Here is a 19,981-nt window from a genome sequence, read left to right on the forward strand (position 1 = left end):
CCCATAGGTCTTAAGATGCAAATCAACTCTCTCCTGGTCGCTTTGCTATCAAGGAAGTTTCAGACCAGGGACCGGAAAGAAGAGAGATGGAGCTGATGAGCTAACTCATGTTCTTTCAGCGTGCTTTGTTCGATATGCCTTGAAACCAGAAATCTAATCTCTGTTTAGGTGCCTCTACTTGGGAGCTGGAAGAGGAGGTGACGGGAAGCGGTGCCTCTGTTGGGGGCCCCTGCGGCAGAGCTGGCGGAGAACAGAAATCCTTGCTCAATCTCAGGTTTTCACAGGGAGGTGGGGAGGGGCAGCCCCTCTGAAGCAGCTAAGAGTGAAGCCAGCCAAAGTGGGATGCACTGGCCAAGGGTGGTAGCAGGTTTGGGAAGTGGACTCCCGACTGCCTCGGGACCTCAGCACACCTCTCTCCCATCCTTTTGTCCAGGGAAGCCCCTGGGTGATAAAAGTAGAAAGAGAGAGCTGCCCAGAACTTTCCAAAATGGACATACTCAAATTAGATTGGGTGTGTGTGTGACATAGACAAATAAAAAGCCAGATTTTCCATCCAATAATAATATCGAACACATACACACACAGCTGTTCTGGCCAGGTCCTTTTTTGTTTGAGTTGAGCCTACATGAAAGGGACCTGGTACTTTGCTGTGCACACAGTGAGTGAGCTCCAAATCTGTATTGAGACCAAGTGTGAGGTGTGTTTACCTAAGGAAGTTAGCAGGTACTGGCCACATTCTGCATCACTGAAGATGCAGGTCCCTCCTTCACAATGTCCTGGGCACACACCCTTCCTGATCCAAGCTTATGCCAACCCCTAATTGTCAGCATTCTGGAGGGATAAGCAGCCATCTAAAAATAACAGCCTTTGAAGAGTCTTCTTCCAGCCAAGTAAGCTGCATGCTGATGGACCCTGCATTCTCAGGTGTCTGTGTGTGAGAGATGAGGGGGCAAGTGTGCCCAAGGCCACTGTCATGGAAAGAACTATTGTCTGGCCTTTGTTGAGGCGTCTTCACCCAGCAGCAGGTTCCGGCCCGAGATGTAGGAGTGTGAAAGGGTCAGTGCCTCCTGCTGAGTTGGGAGAGGGATGGAGAGTGGTTCCTGTGGTCCCTTCTACCTTACCTGAAGTCACCTCAAAATGAAACACTGTGAGAACACAGGGAGCCCCAGGAAACTGTGTAAAATGAGAGGGTACATTTGTTAGAAGCCTGTTCCTATTGTACCATGTACATCTTGGGGCAAAAACTACTCCACTGAATCTCAAAGTACTAGAGACTCCAGAAACATCTAGGTCCAGGATAGGGACAGGCACTTGATTTTTTTTTTTTTCCATTGCTCCATGATCTGACCATACACAGCAGCTGTGACGTGAAAACTGTCATGTCATTTATCACTTTTCCCACTTCAGAGGTTCTTTGATTTCTGCTTGTAAGAAATCATACATGGAATATTTTATCTGTCTCTGGTAGAACGAAAGGGTGTTATCTGTGTTTGGTTGCTGTCTTGAGAGTAGCCCTGTGACCGGCTATCCTGGCCACCCTGGAGGCACTGCCTTGCTGTACGGGTTTTTCTTGTGCAATGCTGGACCTGGTCCTCTCAGGACAGGGGGTTGCTGGATGGTGAGGCAGACAACCGTGGCGTGGAGACCACTCTCCGGTCTTTTGCTGAGTCTCTTGTTTGTCCTTCTGTCTTGCTGTTACTGTCTTGTGTTTTATTCTGCAGTGCTGGAGACCAGACCTGCGGCCTCTTGCATGCTAGACAAGCGCTGTTGTCTTAATGGCCTGTCTTCTTAATGGTCTATCTGGAGCACTCCCTTGAGCATTTTCATTAGCTGTTTTGCACACCAGAGAGGCCACATTTGTCGTTAGCGTTTAATTCTTTTTACTTGTTCTTTTAATTATTAATTATCTGAAAGATTATTTTTATCCCAAGAATGGTATTCCTGTTTTCAGCTTAACCAAACCTACAGGAACGTATACAAACAGATGAAATAGCCTTGTGGCTTCTTTGTAGCATTGGTTGCATTTCACAAAATGAAAGTTCCTGGTCATTTGGCCTAGAGACCTCAACTGTTTCTTCCTGCTCTCTCCTTGCATCCTGCTGTGATCCTGTGCTGTGTGGTGGTAAGCATGGCACAGCTTGGGATTTAGCCTCCATTTCACACAAATGCCCTGCAAGATCCCACTGCCTCTCCTGCCTTGTCTCCATCCTGGTCTGGAAGTAGTCTAAAAATCTGTCTTTTTGTTGACGTTCTTGCTAAGTAAACCCCGGAGACTAAGCTAGCAATGCTAGTCAAGAGAATGGCTAGAGTTGTTCCCAGGAGGGTACCACTAGCATTGGAGAGATGTGTGGACATTTGTAGGGTAGCCTGGGCTACCTACATTGGTAGTGCAATAACTGTGTGTGGTTTTTATCTCTAGCAAAAGAATATACCTCGTAAAAAGGGACAGGATCTGAAGGTTGGTTCTGCGATGGCGAATAAACTGCTGCTTCTCTGTCCTAGTATTTCAGCTTGATGTGGGAAGTAATACTTCTCTTGCAAATACAATCAACCCTTGGTGACCTAGGTATTGGGGATCCTGGTTGTAGCTCACACAGATGTATTCCTGCATCTTTTGGCTGATCCCACATCACCTGAGCATCTCAGATGGTGGGGAAGGAGGCTAACGAACCCTATGGCTGTGTGGTTGTGGTAGGGTAGTGGGACAGGTTTGATTCTCAAGAGTGGGCTGCGTATTAAAACCACGAATTACTGTAATGTCACTCTAGCCTTGAACTGGTCGAACTCCACCCACTCCTAGAAGGCTGACCAATGGCAGAGACCCTCCTACCATTTTTCCAGGAATGCAGTAGCAGACAGAAGCACTCCAATATTTCCCCAAATATCTGGACACTTGAATTAAAAACTAGAGCCACCCTCTCATTGCCTAAGCCATATTATAGCTTCATGTACTGTGAAGTCAGGGATGTACTGTGATACTCCAAGACCACTGAGCTCAGTGGGATTTCAGGACATAGCATCAGTGGGTAATTTACACCCGACTAGAAGCCCATTCCTCCTCAGATTGAAGTCCAAATAAAAATCTGCACCTTTGGCTCAAAGGCCACGTATGTGGTCATCATCAATAAATTGTCACAAAGTATCTGTGAGCCATTCTTGTCACCTTCATGATGTATAACTCCATGACATCACGTCTCTAGATACGATCCAAAAGAGTGAGAGGGTATATAGCCATGAGTCATAGGGACTGTGACCCCAGCAGGGTCCAGTGCTGTGTGAACAACAAACAACCTTGTAAATTAGAAGATGTAGAAACTGTACATGAAACTTGGTTCTCAAGTGCTGAGCAAGTTATTGAAGGCCAGGAAATAGTGATTTTAATATATTTAGAGAGTTTCCCTCTTCACTTTGCAGTAATTTCCTTGCACAGAAGTCATGGAAAGAAGAAAACTAGTGCTACAAAGTCAGGGTAGATAAAAATCTAGGACTGGAGTCGCATATCTGGCCCGTGTTTGTGTGTATTTAAAGGTGAAGATGAGCTAATGTTAAGTTCAAAGTGTTCAGTAGAGGACAAAATGGAACCACCATTGTCGGCACGGCAGCCTCGACCGGCTAACCCACACTTAGATGTTCCATTTGAATGTAGTGATAGTTACCAAAAAATAATCAGTGGGTTTAGATTGTAAACCCAACCGACAGAGAGTAAAACCAACAAGGAGAAATATGGGGTTTGTGTATAGTTCTGGAAGCCCCCCCTCCTCCAGTGTGACAAACAGTGTACACAAACTAAGAGTCAGTGTTTCATCTCAAAACAGTGTGGCTACTGCTAGAGAAGCCCAGCTGAGACACGGTGATGCCATTGTGCTACCGTAACCAGCACGTCACCGCTTCCTAAGCTACTGCTTTTAAGTGCTCAGATAGGTCCCCACTTCATACAGACACCCTGCCCCCCCCAAAAGCTTCTAGACGCGGATTAAAGATCCACTAGTGGTCATGTTGCTGTCCCTGTTGACTTCATGGTCTTTGGATTCTGCCCCTTAGACAGCTACCTGGAGGCTGCCTGGCGGGCATGAGGAGTCCCTTCTGCACCCTGCAGTCAGTTGGCTTGATCGTGCATGTTGGACAGTATCCCTTCCTTCCACACTACCGCCAAAGCAGACATCTGGGGGATGGGATTACAGCTAGCCCTAAGAAGGGGAGAGCGGAGGGGCAGCGATGGTGTCTGCCTGTGGTAGGGGGAGCTTTCGCCAGGCTGCATAAATAGTCACTGACAGCTAACTCCTGCCAGACGAGGAATAGGTAGATTTTTGTTGAAACAGACCACAGCTTATGAACAAGGTCGATAGACAACACAGAGGGGAGGTAACTGCGATCTTTCTGTCTTACGCCATTACTGGAAACGCTCAAACGTGAACTGGAGTTCCCTCTGAACAACATTGTCAAACCCTCAACAGACCACCTCCAAACCAGGTGCCACGTGCCCTGCAACTGTTGTTTACACACCGAGAATCGTATTCTGGAAGCTGTAACCTCGGGCCTGGGCCGACAAGGGACAAGGTGACCAATCCAGCTGGTGGAGGAAAAGCACAAAGTTCAATACCAACCTCTAGTTAAGATCCCAAAGACATGCTGACATTTCTGGCAAAAAAATAAAATAAAATAAATAAATAAATAATAAGATAAAAAAGAATAGGAACAGTGGCAAATAAAAACAAAACAAAACAGAGAAAGGAATCTGGCGGAACAGCCGACATCCAGCTTCCCGGAGGGAGGACGGGGCTAAACGACATTCTCGAACTGTGTCAGTTTTCGGATCCCGACCAGAGCTGATCCACCTTCATCATACATGGTGTCAAGTGGCACAAAAACGCGATGGATTTAGTCCCAGACTCTCCGTTCTGTGCTGGCCACACGAGAGCAACAGATGTGAGGAGTAGGATGTTGATGGAGGAACCATTTTCACAGCGAACTCAGAAATGGAAGTGTTTATATTCCGAACCAGGCGGGCTTCAGTATGAATCTGCATCTTGCCTCTGTACTGCTTGCTATTTTTTAATGATAGGAGAAAGCATAACAGTTTATTTTAAATATGAAATATATTGCTATATTATAAAATATATTGTAACTTTCGATTAACATTTTGTATCAAGCTAGTCTTTAGCAGGTTGAGTGACGGCCTGCTTTCCTAACGACTGTTTCTGAGTACACATCGCTGTTAGTGGTTGCCTGACACCCAGGCCCAGGCAGGGTCCTGGTTCCACAAGCGTGCTGGACGGCCATGTTCTCATTCTCCAAGACTGAGTGAGTAGTAGAGACAAAAATAGCCCTGATGTGAGCTTAGAAGAATAATTCTACCCTAAATTCTATCAAGCCATTTCAGAAGTGATTTCTAAAGCCATTGCTCCTTCAGCAGCGTAGACTCTTTCTATCTAAATGCAAAGGGCCCATTCTGGAAATGATTGCCTCAGGCACAGCCAACCAGCTTTCCTCTGGCAACATCAATTGGGCATTAAAAAAAGAGTCTTGTTTACTTTGCCTCAAAATACTCAGAATTCTAAGCATTGGGTTTCTGTGTGTAAGAGGACAACCGAGATTAGAATTCTCTGCAGGCAGGGCCCAGTGAGAACTGGAGATGTACCTCTCTGAGCTGGCAATCTTTCTGGAGGATGGAGGTTTCTGCAGCTTGTTATTGGTGCCTGAGAAGGAGACAAGATGTGCACAGAGAGACCCAGCAGGTGACCCAACAGAGAGCCAGCTTCCTCTTCTGCTCTTCACTCTCGCTGGGAGGAGGTGGTTCCGACCACACTTCCCCTTATGGAAGAATTAAGCGGCTCAGGAAACCCATTCCCTCCTTCTCGCTATAGCACCTGAGACACCTGTAGAGTTTCAGAGTTTCTTCCTTCCAATTGCCAGGGTCCTATTCTGTATCCAAGTGGATGAAGGAAGTCTTCAGTAGGTCCACACAGCTCCCTGTGAGGACCTTGCTTCCTGGCATCACTTCCACATAACACTGGACAGGTGCAGACCAAGTAGCATCAGGGGAGAGTTACCTGCCTGCCTCTTCCTTTACAAACTCCAGAAATGCACACAGATCCACAGATCATGTAAAACCACAGATGCTGTCCTGAACAAGAGGCCAGAGGTCTCTTCAGCCTAGGTAAGGCTTGGGCCTCTGTGGCACCTCTTAGTCACACCCGATGACAGTCAAGTATCTAAGTGTCCAGCTTCAGTCGGCTGGAGTAGCCAGGGCTGTCTATGTTCACAAGTCGTTTGTTTATCTCAGCATCTGCATTACTGCTCAGTTCTATGCTAGGCTGAGCCCATTAAAGCCGTCAGAACTCCAGGGCACCTGGTTTTAGCACATTACTCACTCACTGGGTAAAGGAAACAAGCTAACTCCCAATTTGGTAATTGACTGAGAGACATTGATTTGTTTCTTTATACATCTCCTGCTCAAAAATGGAGCTGTCTATTTTGACTTTTCTGTCTAGCACTTTGTAGAGCGGCTATGATGTTTACATGTATAGAGAACACATATATTCTTCTGACCTTTCCCATCAAAGCTGGAACCCACCCACAATCAAGGAAAGAAACGCAAATTCCAGAGTTAGAGTGAGGCTCTGGGCAATAATTCATGTGTGTAGCCATATGCTAATCCTTGCTACCCCAGGTGAGAGCCACAGACCTGTGGCATTCACATCCCCTTAAGCCTGTTAGAAACAGATTCTCCAGGCCCCACGCCAAGCCCACTCAATCACAATTGGCATTTTAACCAGAGCTCCTGGTGATCCATATGCAATCTACACTTAGAAGCGTTGGCCTCACCACACTGCGATGGTAACCAATAATTCAAAAATTCAGCTGTTTCTTTCTCAGGCCTCAGTTACCGAATTGTTTGATGATGGACAGGTCTTACATGATTGTAAGGATGAAGATGTGTGCATCTGAAAATTCCATTTGATATTGCACAGTATAAATGATATACAAGAACTGTAATGTCAGCAGGAGGTGGCCTTTCTCTAGTCTGATGTGAAAAGCACTCAAGTCACAGCTTTGAGCTGCCCCAAAGCCCCTTTTAGCCTATGGTAGTGGCCCATCAGAGTATAAGGTCTGGCAAGTCCCTGGCTAGAAGCCAGCACTCTTGGGGACTAGAAAGAGAACTCAGTTCAGTCATTCAGACACATTCCTAATCTCCTGAGGCTATTCTCCTGCTCAACATATCAAGCAAGGTGGGTAAGGAAAGATGTGAGTTCTGAGATTGGCACCCTAAATTGATATGTACCCAGAAACAGTTATGTTCTAAATTAATGGCTTTAACCTGTTCATTGTAAAAAGTGCCTTGGACTTCAATCTAAAAGAGGTCATTATAAATATGTATGTGTGTGTGATGTGTATGTAGGCAAATATTTACATATTTATACATACATAGGTGCACACACATATACCTGCACATTCATATATAATATATACATACATATATAAATGCTTCATAATATATCATATTGCTATTCATAGCTTCATATTTTGTTTGGTCCTATGTTTATTTGTTTAGTGAGATCTTTACATAGAAAGGTTCTATTCAGGACATGGATGTATTTTTTGTTTGTTTTTTACTTTTTATTAAAAAGGTAAAGGATATTAAAAGACAAAAAAAGCAAAGTGCCTGAAAGTTTTGAATGGAGTTGTGGTAAACTTTCACAAGCCACCAAAGAAGAAACGAATTTCTATTTGAGAAATATTTTTCTGTTGCAGTGACTTTGTTTTCCTTGAGGGAAATGTACAAATAAGAAAGGGTGGAGTGACTATAACACCCACCAGAGTCAATGTCCACGGTCTCCACAAGGCAACTCTAAGGTTTTTGTTCAATTGGGGACGTATCTTTTCACACATCTGAGTCAGAAGGACCTCCTCCTCATGTGGCAGCATGCTCTTGGCTGGTGGTGTCCTCTGTGTCCCTTCTGAGAAGGGCAGACTCTCTTAGAGGGGGCGGGGCCATAGCAGATGCAGCAACACCTTAGGTGAGGTTGGTGGGAAGCCTCTCTTCCTAGCCCAAGTGGACACTTCTGTCTTGAGTAGCTGGCAGAAGGGCCCTAACAAGCCCTCAGGAGTTCCCTGGGTCCTCCTTTCTACAGAGATGCACCCAGCCTCCCTGCCTGAGCTGCAGCCCCCTCTTTGAATGATGGGATCAAAAGCTCCAGAGAGATTTTCTGGCTCCTAGGGCCCTGCTCGCAGGCTGAAGGAGGCATTATGCACTTCTTCAAACCAATTAAACCTGTCTCGCAGCCTGTGGAGACACCCCGGCAACAGGCAGGACCACGTCAGAGTCCAGGTCCTGCAGTCACAAGGGTAAAGTGCCTCTTTCAAACTCCGTCTGTGGCCATAGGCAGCCATATGCACATGGCGCCAATAGGAAGACCCTGCTGTGTGTCTGGGAACCAAAAAGAGAACCATGTCCAGCAGCTCCAGGCTACAGGCACACACAGAGGATTGCCGCTAGATGGGTCCCAGAGCCCGAGATGCATGGGAAACCGAGTCCCTGAGCAGATACCCTGAAATCTCACTTTCCTTCCTAGGAATCTTTCAGAGCTCTAGGCAGAAACTTAGTGTCATCATGTGACTTTCTTTCTTTTTCTTTTTCTTTTTTTTTAAAGATTTTATTTATTTTTTATGTATATAGTGTTCTGCCTGCATATATGCCTGCAGGCCAGAAGAGGGCACCAGATCTCGTTATAGATGCTTGTGAGCCACCATGTGGTTGCTGGGAATTGAACTCAGGACCTCTGGAAGACCAGTCAGTACTCTTAACCTCTGAGCCATCTCTCCAGCCCCATCATGTGACTTTCTCAAAGAGGACTTAATATTTGGGAGTTTTTCTAGGTGTTTAGACCAAAAAAGTTTTTCAAAAACTAGTCTAGCTCTATTTCTATGGCTGCTCATTCCCAAGATGTCTCGTCTAAAAACTCCATATGAGCAAATGTATTTTCTGTGATGACTCAACGGTCATCATTTATGCTTACAGTCAGCAGCACCTCCATCTAAGGACCTCAAGCGTCAGTAAGCTGTCACCCAGGAGACAGGGTGTCAAATAGTATACCCATTATCCCGGTAGGAAAACGAGGCCACAGAAAATTGGGCAGCAAGTGACTCACCGAGCTGAGGCGTTAAGTGGACTGGGTACCCTTGGCACCGCGAGGTGCACAGAATGAGAAGCTGGTTCTGCGGGTTAAGTAATGGGTGAGCCCTGTGTTAATCAACCTAGGCATCAGACCGCGAGCAGGGTCTGGTCGGAGGATCTGGGAGAGACTCCACTTTCTTCTCTGTGCAAAGGGGACGGGAGTGTGACATCGAAGGGGCTCAGTCTGTGGCCTTCCTCACTTCTGGATGGACACTGAAGAACGTGCGTGTACATGTGCTATGGCACACGCCCATATGACATGTCAGCATTAAGTAAACAAGAGGGAAACTACACACGCAACACACGCAAACCCCTAAAAGATGAGCAGCTGTTGTCCTTTCTTCTCTGTCCCTCCCTACATTTTTTTCCTCCTTCTTTAAGATAGATCACGCCGGGCGGTGGTGGCGCACGCCTTTAATCCCAGCACTCGGGAGGCAGAGCCAGGCGAATCTCTGTGAGTTCGAGGCCAGCCTGGGCTACCAAGTGAGTTCCAGGAAAGGCGCAAAGCTACACAGAGAAACCTTGTCTCGAAAAACCAAAAAAAAATAAAATAAAATAAAAAAAAAATAAGATAGATCACTCAAACTTAACAATCCTCGGCCTCCAGAGCGCTAGAATTACAGGTGCAAGGCACCCTGTTCAGCATTGAACAGGGTATTTAAAAATCATTTGCATGTGGGTGTGATGTGTGTGCATGTATGCAAGCATGTTCATAAGTGTGTAGGCACACATGTGTGGGTGATCCCTGGGCACGTGTATGCGTGTTAACGCGGAGGCTTGAGGCTCTCATGTCTACAGACTTCTCGGTCTCTCTCCACACTGTCTATTCACTGAGTCAGAGGGTCTCTCAACTGAACAACACATTTCAGTTAGTCTGGCTAGCTGGCTTTCTCAAAGGGTCCCTGTCTGCATCTTCCAAGGGCCCTGGGTTTATAAGTGGGTGCCAAGCCCATCCAGCATTTGTGTGTGTTCTGGGAATCTGAACTCTGGCAGTCAGCTTGTCTGGCAAGCACTAGAACCACTGAGCCGTCTCCCCAGCCTCTTAAACGGGAATTTTCAAAGGTAGAGTTTCAATTTAGTTGAGAGAAGGAAGGAAGGAAGGAAGGAAGGGAGAGAGGGAGGGAGGAAGGAAGGAAGGAAGGAAGGAAGGAAGGAAGGAAGGAAGGAAGGAAGGAAAAGAGACCCCTAGAAACGATCACTTTTTACAGCAAGACCAAGGCTGCTCTGACTACAGGCAGTGTTGACCCAGATCACCCCCTCCAACAGGACACCGGAAAGGGCTTCAGTCTAGGCCAGCTGCTCACCAGAGGCGAAGCCACATCTGTGTACAGATAAAGCCCTAGGCAGTGACTCCATTGGTCTGTTCATAAACAAGTGGGCTTCGCTGCACAGTACAACCCCCTCTGCAGCTTCAGAAAACACACCGGGCCCCTCAATCCTGTAGATTCAACAGAACATCTAGGGTGGCTCTTGGGTCCTGCGGGTACTTCTGAGGGTCGGCTGGCTTGGGACTGGCTGTGTGGGAACAGTGCTGGTGAAGGTACCTGCTCGTGCCCAGCCTGGCCCCAAGTCCCCTAACTTTTCTTTCACTCAGTTGAGAGTCTGGGAGGACAGGGCTACGGAGGGGGCCAAGGTTGCCCTAAAGATAGTGGGGTGATCACAGCTTAATCCCTTTCTTTTCAATCCTGAGCCCATAAACCTGCACTAATTTGCATTCAAGGGCCGTTTGCATAGGCAAACAATGCCATCAGGTTATTCCAGCTCAGTGGCTCTCTGTCTAGCTGCTAGGCCTCTGTCGGCACAGCCAGTCTGAACATCATGTCTTTCTTTGGCCTTACCTCTGGGTGAGGATGGGGGGAGGACCACACTGGCATCTTTCATTAGGGGGGAAAACAGTTAAAAATAACACACTGTCCTTGCTAGCAGGTATGTCGATGAATTTAACAGAAAAAAAAAATGTAGGTGCTGCTAAACCCATTCATTTATCTTTCCTAAACTACATCCAACCATAAGTAAAATTCAGTCTTTTACCTTTAAAAACAGTCAAGCCGTTATTACATTACATATAACCGAGTGCTAGAAAAACAGCATTAGGATGCAAAGGTGGTCCCAGTTCTTCAAAACGGACAAGTCTACGAACAGCAGAGTCCAGGGGGGTTGTGGGTAAAAGTGACTCCCGCAGCTCAATAGGAATAGTTCCAGAGAGGAGAAACATGGCCCCAGCATCCAGGAAAGGGCACATTTATGTGTCTGTTGAAAGCAACAGGGGGAGGGGGCCCCCGAAGAGGTGGCTCAGCAGGGGGAGAGCACTGGCTGCTCTTCCCGAGGACCCCACTTCAGTTCCCAGCACCCACAGGGTGGCTCACAACCAACCATCTGTAACTCCAGGCCCAGGGGACCTGACACCCTCCTCTGGTCTATGGGCACCAGGCACACACATGGTGGACATGCATAGACACAGGCAAAACATTCATACCCATAAATACAAAAAGTAGCAAGGCGCTGGTCCTGAAAACCGGGTGCTAATGAAAACAGGCTGTCCATCCATCTAGCTCACAGCCCTCACTACATTGCATGTATTGCTTGCTTGTCTCGTTGCTATGACAATGTACTTAGCAGACTTGGGGAAAGAAGGGTTTGCTTGAGCTCATGGTTTGAGAGCACCGCCCATCAAGGTGGGAAAGGCAGGACCTTGAGGTGACTGGTCACCTTGCACCCACAGTCAGGAAGCAGAGAGCAATGTATGCTGATGCTCAGGTCACTTTCCCCCTTCTATTCAGTCCAGAAGGCCAGCCCACAGAATGATGGATGTTCAGGATGGCTCTCTCCGCTCCTCAGTAAAACCTCTTTAGAAACCCCCTCAAAAGACATCCTATAAGTTTGTGGACTAGGTAATCCTAAGTTCCATCAAGTTGACAATAAAAATTCACCATCACATCACCTTTAACATAGGAAGTAAAAGTTCAAGAGGAAGAACTTTCCTAAAAATCATTGAGAAATAAAAGAAGCAAGACCAAAGCTGTGTTACGATGTCATCTTGAGACTGGGGGAGTGAGGGTTGACCACGCAGCAGACATTGGCCTTAGTTCATGATCCACCTGCCTCTGTCTTGCAAGTTCTGGATTACAGGGGTGTGTGCCACCACACCTGGCTGTGAGGATGCCTTCTGTGCTGGCACAGTAACCAGGACCCACCTAGAGCCGCACCACATTTTCCTCAGCGTCATCCTCACTCGGTAGTTGACTATGGGTTTATTAAAAAGAAGAGGCCCTGCTTTCCAACACACACATCCGATCTCGAGCACCTGTCTCCCTCAGAGAGCTAAGGTGTGCCTATAGTGGCTACTCCCGTTCATTCACCATGTATTTTATATTCCAGAGGTGCTGATCATCTGGGGCCGTGAGTTAAAGGAGCTTAGAGTTAATACTCACAAGGCTACAAGGACCCCTACTGGTTAGGAGACACTAAATTAGATTATTAAAATGATGCAGATTTATATCCAGCATCACAGTGGATTAGGCTAATGGCGGTCAGGGTTATTAGCCTCTGTTACAGTCACCCACACTGCAAATAGCATGAGAAGATTAGCCCAAATTAATTCCATCTCTTTGCAGCTTGAATTTGAAATTTACACCTTATTTTTTTTTTTCTAGAAACAAGTTACACTTAATTGCATCTTCCGAAGTGTAGTTCTGTCTCCTGGAGCCCAAGTGTGGGAAGTAGAGAGCAGAGATGCACACACTATGTTACAGCTGCCTGTAGGTGATTTCCTCTTCACTGAGGTAAAGCTGCCTTCCAAATCTGTCCTGCCTCTGCTCTGACTTCCAGACCCTGGGTTTCACTTGAAGGCATATATATATATATATATATATATATATATATATATATATATATATATATATATCAGAGAACACCAGGGTTCTCACATCCGAGTCACTCATCTGGGGAAGTAGGAGCCTGCAGGCTGTGATTCTAATGGTCTTTCCAGAAATGCCCTCCTTACTTCCCACCATTTGGAATGAGAAGGTAGTTACACAGCTTAGTCTGAACTCTGGCATTTAGAAGTCCCAGCAAATTGACTTTTAATTGATTTCTTAGTGATTTTTCCCCCTAAGAATAACAATGCAATGTTTACTTGGCTCACAAATTTGACATCAGAGGACCCTGTCTGGTTTCAGTCCAAATAAGAAAACACTCACCACCTATGATCAAAACATAGACAAGAGGGATCGACATCTCCAGTTCTGTCTTTGAGCACATGGTTGAGAAAGTTAGAGGACGCGTACTCATTGGCCCACGGCACCTACCCCCAACCCTCTGGACAACAATACATAGTTTTCTTTGGTGAATTCACCATCCTCCATCCCCCAATGAATAGTGCTCCCTGATCTGTGGTGGCCATGGCAGACTGAAGACCATCAGGGTGCCTCATCACCTAGCCAAGCGAACTGGTCCTAGACCCAAAGCTTAAGCTGGAGCTCCCAGAAAGTCCCTTTGGCTTATGAAGACCTGGCATAATGAAGCACTGCTGTCTGGAACATGAGGATGAAGCCAAAATCATCAAAGACCAAAGGAGTACAGGAGAGACATAGGGAGCCTATGTAGCACAAGAAGAAATACCTATTGGGTCCTTGTCCTCTCCTGGTGGAGATCCTAAATGCTGTACTTCCCTATGGTAACCTTCTTTTCTGTTGTTTTGCCTTTGACCCTGCTTCCTGACTCAAGGCCCCTAAATTCCAGAGAATTCCTGGGCAATAAGAGTTTCTTTTACTCTAACAAGGTGTATCATGCTGAGCACCTGGATAGCTTCAGGATGGGGGCTGCTAACTAGAAAGGCCGTGCCTTAATTAGCAGCCTACTCCCCCTTTGAGAAAATGAGGGGGGCTGGAGACTGCATTAGTGATTCACCATTTCTACATGACGAAACATCTGTGGAAGCTTCCGTGTGAAGGGTCTTGACAAGCTTCCTAGCTGGTGAACACCTCCACATGCTGGGAGGGTGCTGTACTCCAGCCGCATAGAAACTCCCTCCCGCAGAACGCCCTGCGACTTATCTGTGTACACCTGCATGTTCACCTGTAGCCTCTATAACATCCCTCGCAATAAACTTAAGCCCATGTGGTCCCGAATTCTGTGCGCTATTCTGGAAGAGCACTGAAAGCCAGGAAGAGCACCATATGCTTGCAGTCCCAGGTATTCAACAGGTGGAGGCTTGCCTGAGCACAGAAGTTCAAGCAGAGCCTGGGCAACACAGCTACACCTCACACAGCTTGCCTGGACTCGGGAGGCTGAGCAGGAAGATCACATATTCACAGCATACAGAAAGACATCCCACAGTGCTTCCCCTTTTCTGCCTAATCAAAAAGGAGATTTTTTTAGCTGCTCTGTGGTGGTGCACGCCTTTAATCCCAGCACTCAGGAGGCAGAGCCAGGCAGATATCTGTGAGTTTGAGGCCAGCTTGTTCTATAGAGCGAGATCCAGAACAGGCACCAAAACTACACAGAGAAATCCTGTCTAGAAAAACAAAACAAAACAAAATAAAAAAAGGAAGATTTTAAGTTTAACATAGTAAAATTATAGACTACAAAACAGTTATCAAGCAAGAATTACAGTTACAATATCTAGTCTATTTGTAGTTGGCAAAATTAAAGAAAATATTCTATCATCTATCCTATTTTTGTGAGTCTAAAGTTTCATATCTAATTTACCTTTTATCATGACTAAGGAAAACTATAATTATAACTATCTAGTCTTCAACTCCATCAAAGGCCCCAGAAGGATATAATATTATCATTATCCCATGCCCGTAGGAAGTAGCCAGACTTGAACCAGTGCCCCTATATCCAAGGAGTCTGGTGGAAGGTCCCCCTCAGCCCCTGACACCCATATACCCAAAGAGTCTGGAATGATCTGGTGGAAGGTCCCCCCCAGTCCCTGACACCCATATACCCAAAGAGTCTGGAATGATCTGGTGGAAGGTCCCCCCCAGCCCCTGACACTCATATACCCAAAGAGTCTGGAATGATCTGGTGGAAGGTCCCCCCCAGCCCCTGACACTCATATACCCAAAGAGTCTGGAATGATCTGGTGGAAGGTCCCCCCCAGCCCCTGACACTCATATACCCAAAGAGTCTGGAATGATCTGGTGGAAGGTCCCCCCCAGCCCCTGACACCCATATACCCAAAGAGTCTGGAATGATCTGGTGGAAGGTCCCCCCCAGCCCCTGACACTCATATACCTACCCAAAGAGTCTGGAATGATCTGGTGGAAGGTCCCCCCCAGCCCCTGACACCCATATACCCAAAGAGTCTGGAATGATCTGGTGGAAGGTCCCCCCCAGCCCCTGACACCCATATACCCAAAGAGTCTGGAATGATCTGGTGGAAGGTCCCCCCCAGCCCCTGACACTCATATACCCAAAGAGTCTGGAATGATCTGGTGGAAGGTCCCCCCCAGCCCCTGACACTCATATACCCAAAGAGTCTGGAATGATCTGGTGGAAGGTCCCCCTCAGCCCCTGACACTCATATACCCAAAGAGTCTGGAATGTTCTGGTGGAAGGTCCCCCTCAGCCCCTGACACTCATATACCCAAAGAGTCTGGAATGTTCTGGTGGAAGGTCCCCCCCAGCCCCTGACACCCATATACCCAAAGAGTCTGGAATGTTCTGGTGGAAGGTCCCCCCCAGCCCCTGACACCCATATACCCAAAGAGTCTGGAATGATCTGGTGGAAGGTCCCCCCCAGCCCCTGACACCCATATACCCAAAGAGTCTGGAATGTTCTGGTGGAAGCATCACCTCAACTTCCCTCCCCCATCTCTTGTTCCCCAAACCCACCCCCTCAAAGCCCACCAAACAGTAGCCCCTCCCCTGGAGCTGTCCTCCCAGTCCAGACCACTGCCCCTGAGGAATCCCAACTAAAGCCAGTCCCTCCCTGGGGCTGCTCAAGACCACGCCATATTTGCCACGTGACCCTTCCCCCATGACTCTTCCCCTGCCTTCCCAAGGGTCATCCAGGATTTCTTTGCTCTGTTCATTAAACCTGGATTTATTAATTCGGTTTGGTTTGGCTTACTACATCAGCAGCAGTGGATACCTAGCAAGTGGGGATTTAAAACTTATCAGTCTGTGTTTGAGCAGTTTTGTGAGAGCCTGTGGTGTGTGTGTGTGTGTGTGTGTGTGTGTGTGTGTGTGTGTGTGTGTGTTTGCATTTGCACACTGTAAGCAAGCACATCAAAACCAACCAGACCACCCCTTGGGTAGAAATAAACAGTTTATCGGGAAACACACTGCCCGGCTGTCTCAAAGAGTGGAGAGAGCGAAATCAAATGGATTTTATGACAGTCAGCAGGATGGGATGTATGGCATGACACTGGCTGTTGGGGTTAATCAGGAGCTAGATGTGCTTTGCCCAACACAGGTGACTATAAGGTGTGGAGAAGGGACGTGAGTAGTGGATTTCCTCACAGAAGCCCACATCATGAGGTTTCTGAGGAGTGCTGACTTTAGGTTTCTGTTCACCCAATCAGAATCTGGCTTAGCACGGGCTGCCATTTGGGACATGGTCAGCAGCACTGCCATTTGGTGGAGGCCAAAGGACAAACTTGGCAGTCACTCCTCACGTGCTGTACCACCCGGGTTTGAGACAGGGTCTCTCACAGGCCTGCTCCTCACCTAATAGGCTCGGCTGGCCAGCCAGCAGGCTCCAGAGATCACTTATCTCCCCATCCCAGTGCCGGTATTACAAGTGGCCACCACAACCCCTGTTTCCGTGGATTCTAGGGTACCAGACTCAGGTCCGGGTGCTTGCAAGGCCAGCCACTAAGTAAATAAACAAATTCCCAGCCACTAAGTGTAAAGCGTTGAATAACAAATGTAAAGCATGCAGAACAAAGGTGTGGAACTATAACAGAGCGTAGAGAAACCCACAATTGCAGCATGAAATGGTGACGTCTCTGAGTACACAGCAGCTCAAGCACACGAAAACTGGGAAAGGCCACAACGTACAAATGGCTCAATAATCCTGAAATCCGGAGTCCACACGCTTGCAGTGCCCAGGCTGTTGATGGAGACTAACAAATGAGTGGGTCCAGTTCAGACCATTTGAAAGGAACGGGAACAGGCGAACAAAGTTTTCTGACCACAGTGTGATATGTACTCCATCTGAGCAAAACAAAAATTATAACTGGGAGAATTCCCTCAGGAATATAAATGATTGCCAAATCAAAGAATAAATCATAATGGACATTTTAAGTATGAAAACCGCTAATGAAGTACTACATTTGAAAATGAGTTTTGTACAGCTTAAGGAATTAAAAAATAACATAATAATTCCACATAAAATAGACGGGAGCCAAGCATATGGCTCACACCTGTATCCCAGCACTCAGTAGATGAGGCAGGAGGATTACAGTGATTTGAAAACAACCTTGGCTTCAAGGCAAGTGCAAGGCCAACCTGGGAAAAAAGTAATATGAATAAATAGAGACAGGATCAAAGATTTTTTTAAACTATTATATAATATCTTAAAAAGCCAGATGTTGATCCTTTGGAAAGACTAATAAAAATGATAAACCTCTAGCTGAATTGAAAACAGAAAAAAAAAGTAAAAAATAGAATGGGGACAGGGCTCTGGGTATGTTGGCTCATGCCTATAATCTCAGCACTTGGGAGGCTGAGGCAGGAGGATCAGGAGTTCTATGCCAGCCTTGCCTACACAGTAAAGTTGAGACCAGCCGGACCTAGATGAAATCCTGGCTTTAAAAAACTAAAACAAACCGGGCGGTGGTGGCACACGCCTTTAATCCCAGCTCTTGGGAGAAGAGGCAGGCGGATCTCCATGAGTTCGAGGCCAGCCTGGACTACATGAGCACGTTCCAGGACAGCCAGGGGGGTTACATAGAGAAACCCTGTCTGGAGGAACTAAAACAAAAACAAACCTAAAGCAAAATAAAACCAACGCAAAACTAGACTGCAAGTACGTCTGCCTGGTCCTTGCTTCCTGCTGATTCTTGCAGTCTGCTGTGCCTCCCAGTCCATCCCCCTAAGTCAATGGGTAAATTCCTTGACCAGTTCAGGCCTCCCATAACCCTCTGGCCTCTGACGCTGCAGCGCTGGAAATGAAGTCTTCAGCACCGGCGTCTTCAGGGAGCACTTCACACCAAACCATAGGCGGTTCTTTGGCACTCATTTCTATATCTGCTATATTTAGTGTTTAAACGACCTTTGGTGCGGTGCAGCAGGACACCAGAGGACACAAGGACATCCGAGGGGCGTAGGAAAGGTGGTCTGGACAAGCAGGGGAGCAGGGTGAAGTCCAAAGATCACTCCTGGAGGCCTCTGATGCCGTTTGGACCCTAGAAACAAAAGCCACCCCGCAAGTGACAGGCGCACATCTTGAGGTAAACACTGGGATTTATCCCTGGGAACCTTGACCTTGAGCATTTGTCAAGGTCCTGGAAGCTGCGAACAAGGAACTCAGGAGAAGGTGCCATAGAGGAAAGACATACTGCTAAGAGTGTACTGAATCAAGAACGGTGGGCGTCTGCGGGATCCGACATGGGTAGGCAACGGCTGGCATCATCTCCGAACTCAGTCTCCTCACCTGCAAAACAAAAATAATCTTAGCTCTCTCGCCAGAGGGGTGCCCATGAAGATTAAATGCAGCAGCTGAGGTCACGTCCCCAGGGTCCCCTGGCTTGTGCCTGTTGGTGTTCCCCATACCCAAATTGAGCTTGCTTCCTCCACCCCTGCCTCTGCTTTTACTGACTGGTACTGGCCACACCTGCTGCTACTGATTGTCAGCAGGGACAAGGAAAGCAGGAAGTCCTCACAGCATCCCAAGAGCTGCGCAGCAAGCTGGCCCCTCGGCTAGGCTCACATTGCGCCCCGGGAGTCTAGCACATCAGCCATTAAAGGAGGCTTCTCTGCCTCCGGAGCTGCTGCCTGACAATCCTCCCAGTAATCAAAGAGTCGTTAGGGGGGCTGGAGAGATGGCTCAGTGGTTAAGAGCACTGGCTGCTCTTCCGAAGGTCCTGAGTTCAATTCCCAGCAACCACATGGTGGCTCACAACCATCTGTAATGAGATCTGACATGCAGGCAGAACACTGTATACATAATAAATAAATAAATAAATTAAAAAAAAAAAAAAAAAAAAAGTCGTTAGGACCGACAGTGTTTGCTCCCCCATCTAATTTCACAGAGATCTGCGCTTCTCAAAGAACCTTTAAAAGGGAAGGCGGGGCCCTGGGGAAACCTTGGCGAGAAGGGCCCCCGGCCACCAGCAGAGAAGGCGGCCTAAGGAGAGGCATCCCTGGGAACTGCCTGCCGTCCTCACCCTAGGCAGCCGCTCAGCTCCGGCAGCTGGAGTCCTCCGGCCCACCGGTCACCTAGGTGACCAGGCTGCCGGGCGGCACAGAGACCTAGCCTCCCAATGGGCCTCTCCATCCAGAGCTGAGACTTGTGCCTTTCTTCTCAGCCCCACGCAAAGTAAGTGGGAGGAACAAGAACCACTTCTCAGTGCATCCAATTTTCAGCAGCCAACCCTTGACTCTTCCCAGAAGCTCTACAATGCTTCTGGCTAGATTAATTATAAATTGTCATCTTCCTGTTTTCCTGCTTATGCTAATTTTCCATCAATATGTCTACAATCCTGGAATAAAAAAAAAAAAAAAAACGGCGGTCCAGAGCCTGTGTTATTTCATTTTTTAGCGGCTCTGCTGTCAGAGGTCTAAGCTTGACACAGGATGGTGCCCACCCACCAGCCAAGGCGCCTCCTTTTTTTTTTTTCTTCCTATTTCCCT

At 47.3% G+C, this 19,981-nt stretch overlaps 1 long non-coding RNA gene across 1 annotated transcript; it reads right to left on the reverse strand.

Moving 5' to 3' along the window:
• Positions 1 to 18,574: 18,574 nt before the first annotated feature.
• Positions 18,575 to 19,746, reverse strand: LOC131912515 (uncharacterized). The gene is made up of 2 exons (XR_009379649.1): positions 19,516 to 19,746; positions 18,575 to 18,782 (listed from the first exon to the last, which is right to left on the reverse strand). It is a non-coding gene; the product is annotated as an uncharacterized LOC131912515 (long non-coding RNA).
• Positions 19,747 to 19,981: the final 235 nt, after the last annotated feature.

The sequence above is a fragment of the Peromyscus eremicus genome, chromosome 6 (assembly GCF_949786415.1).
Source record: "Peromyscus eremicus chromosome 6, PerEre_H2_v1, whole genome shotgun sequence".
NCBI classification, from domain to species: domain Eukaryota; kingdom Metazoa; phylum Chordata; class Mammalia; order Rodentia; family Cricetidae; genus Peromyscus; species Peromyscus eremicus.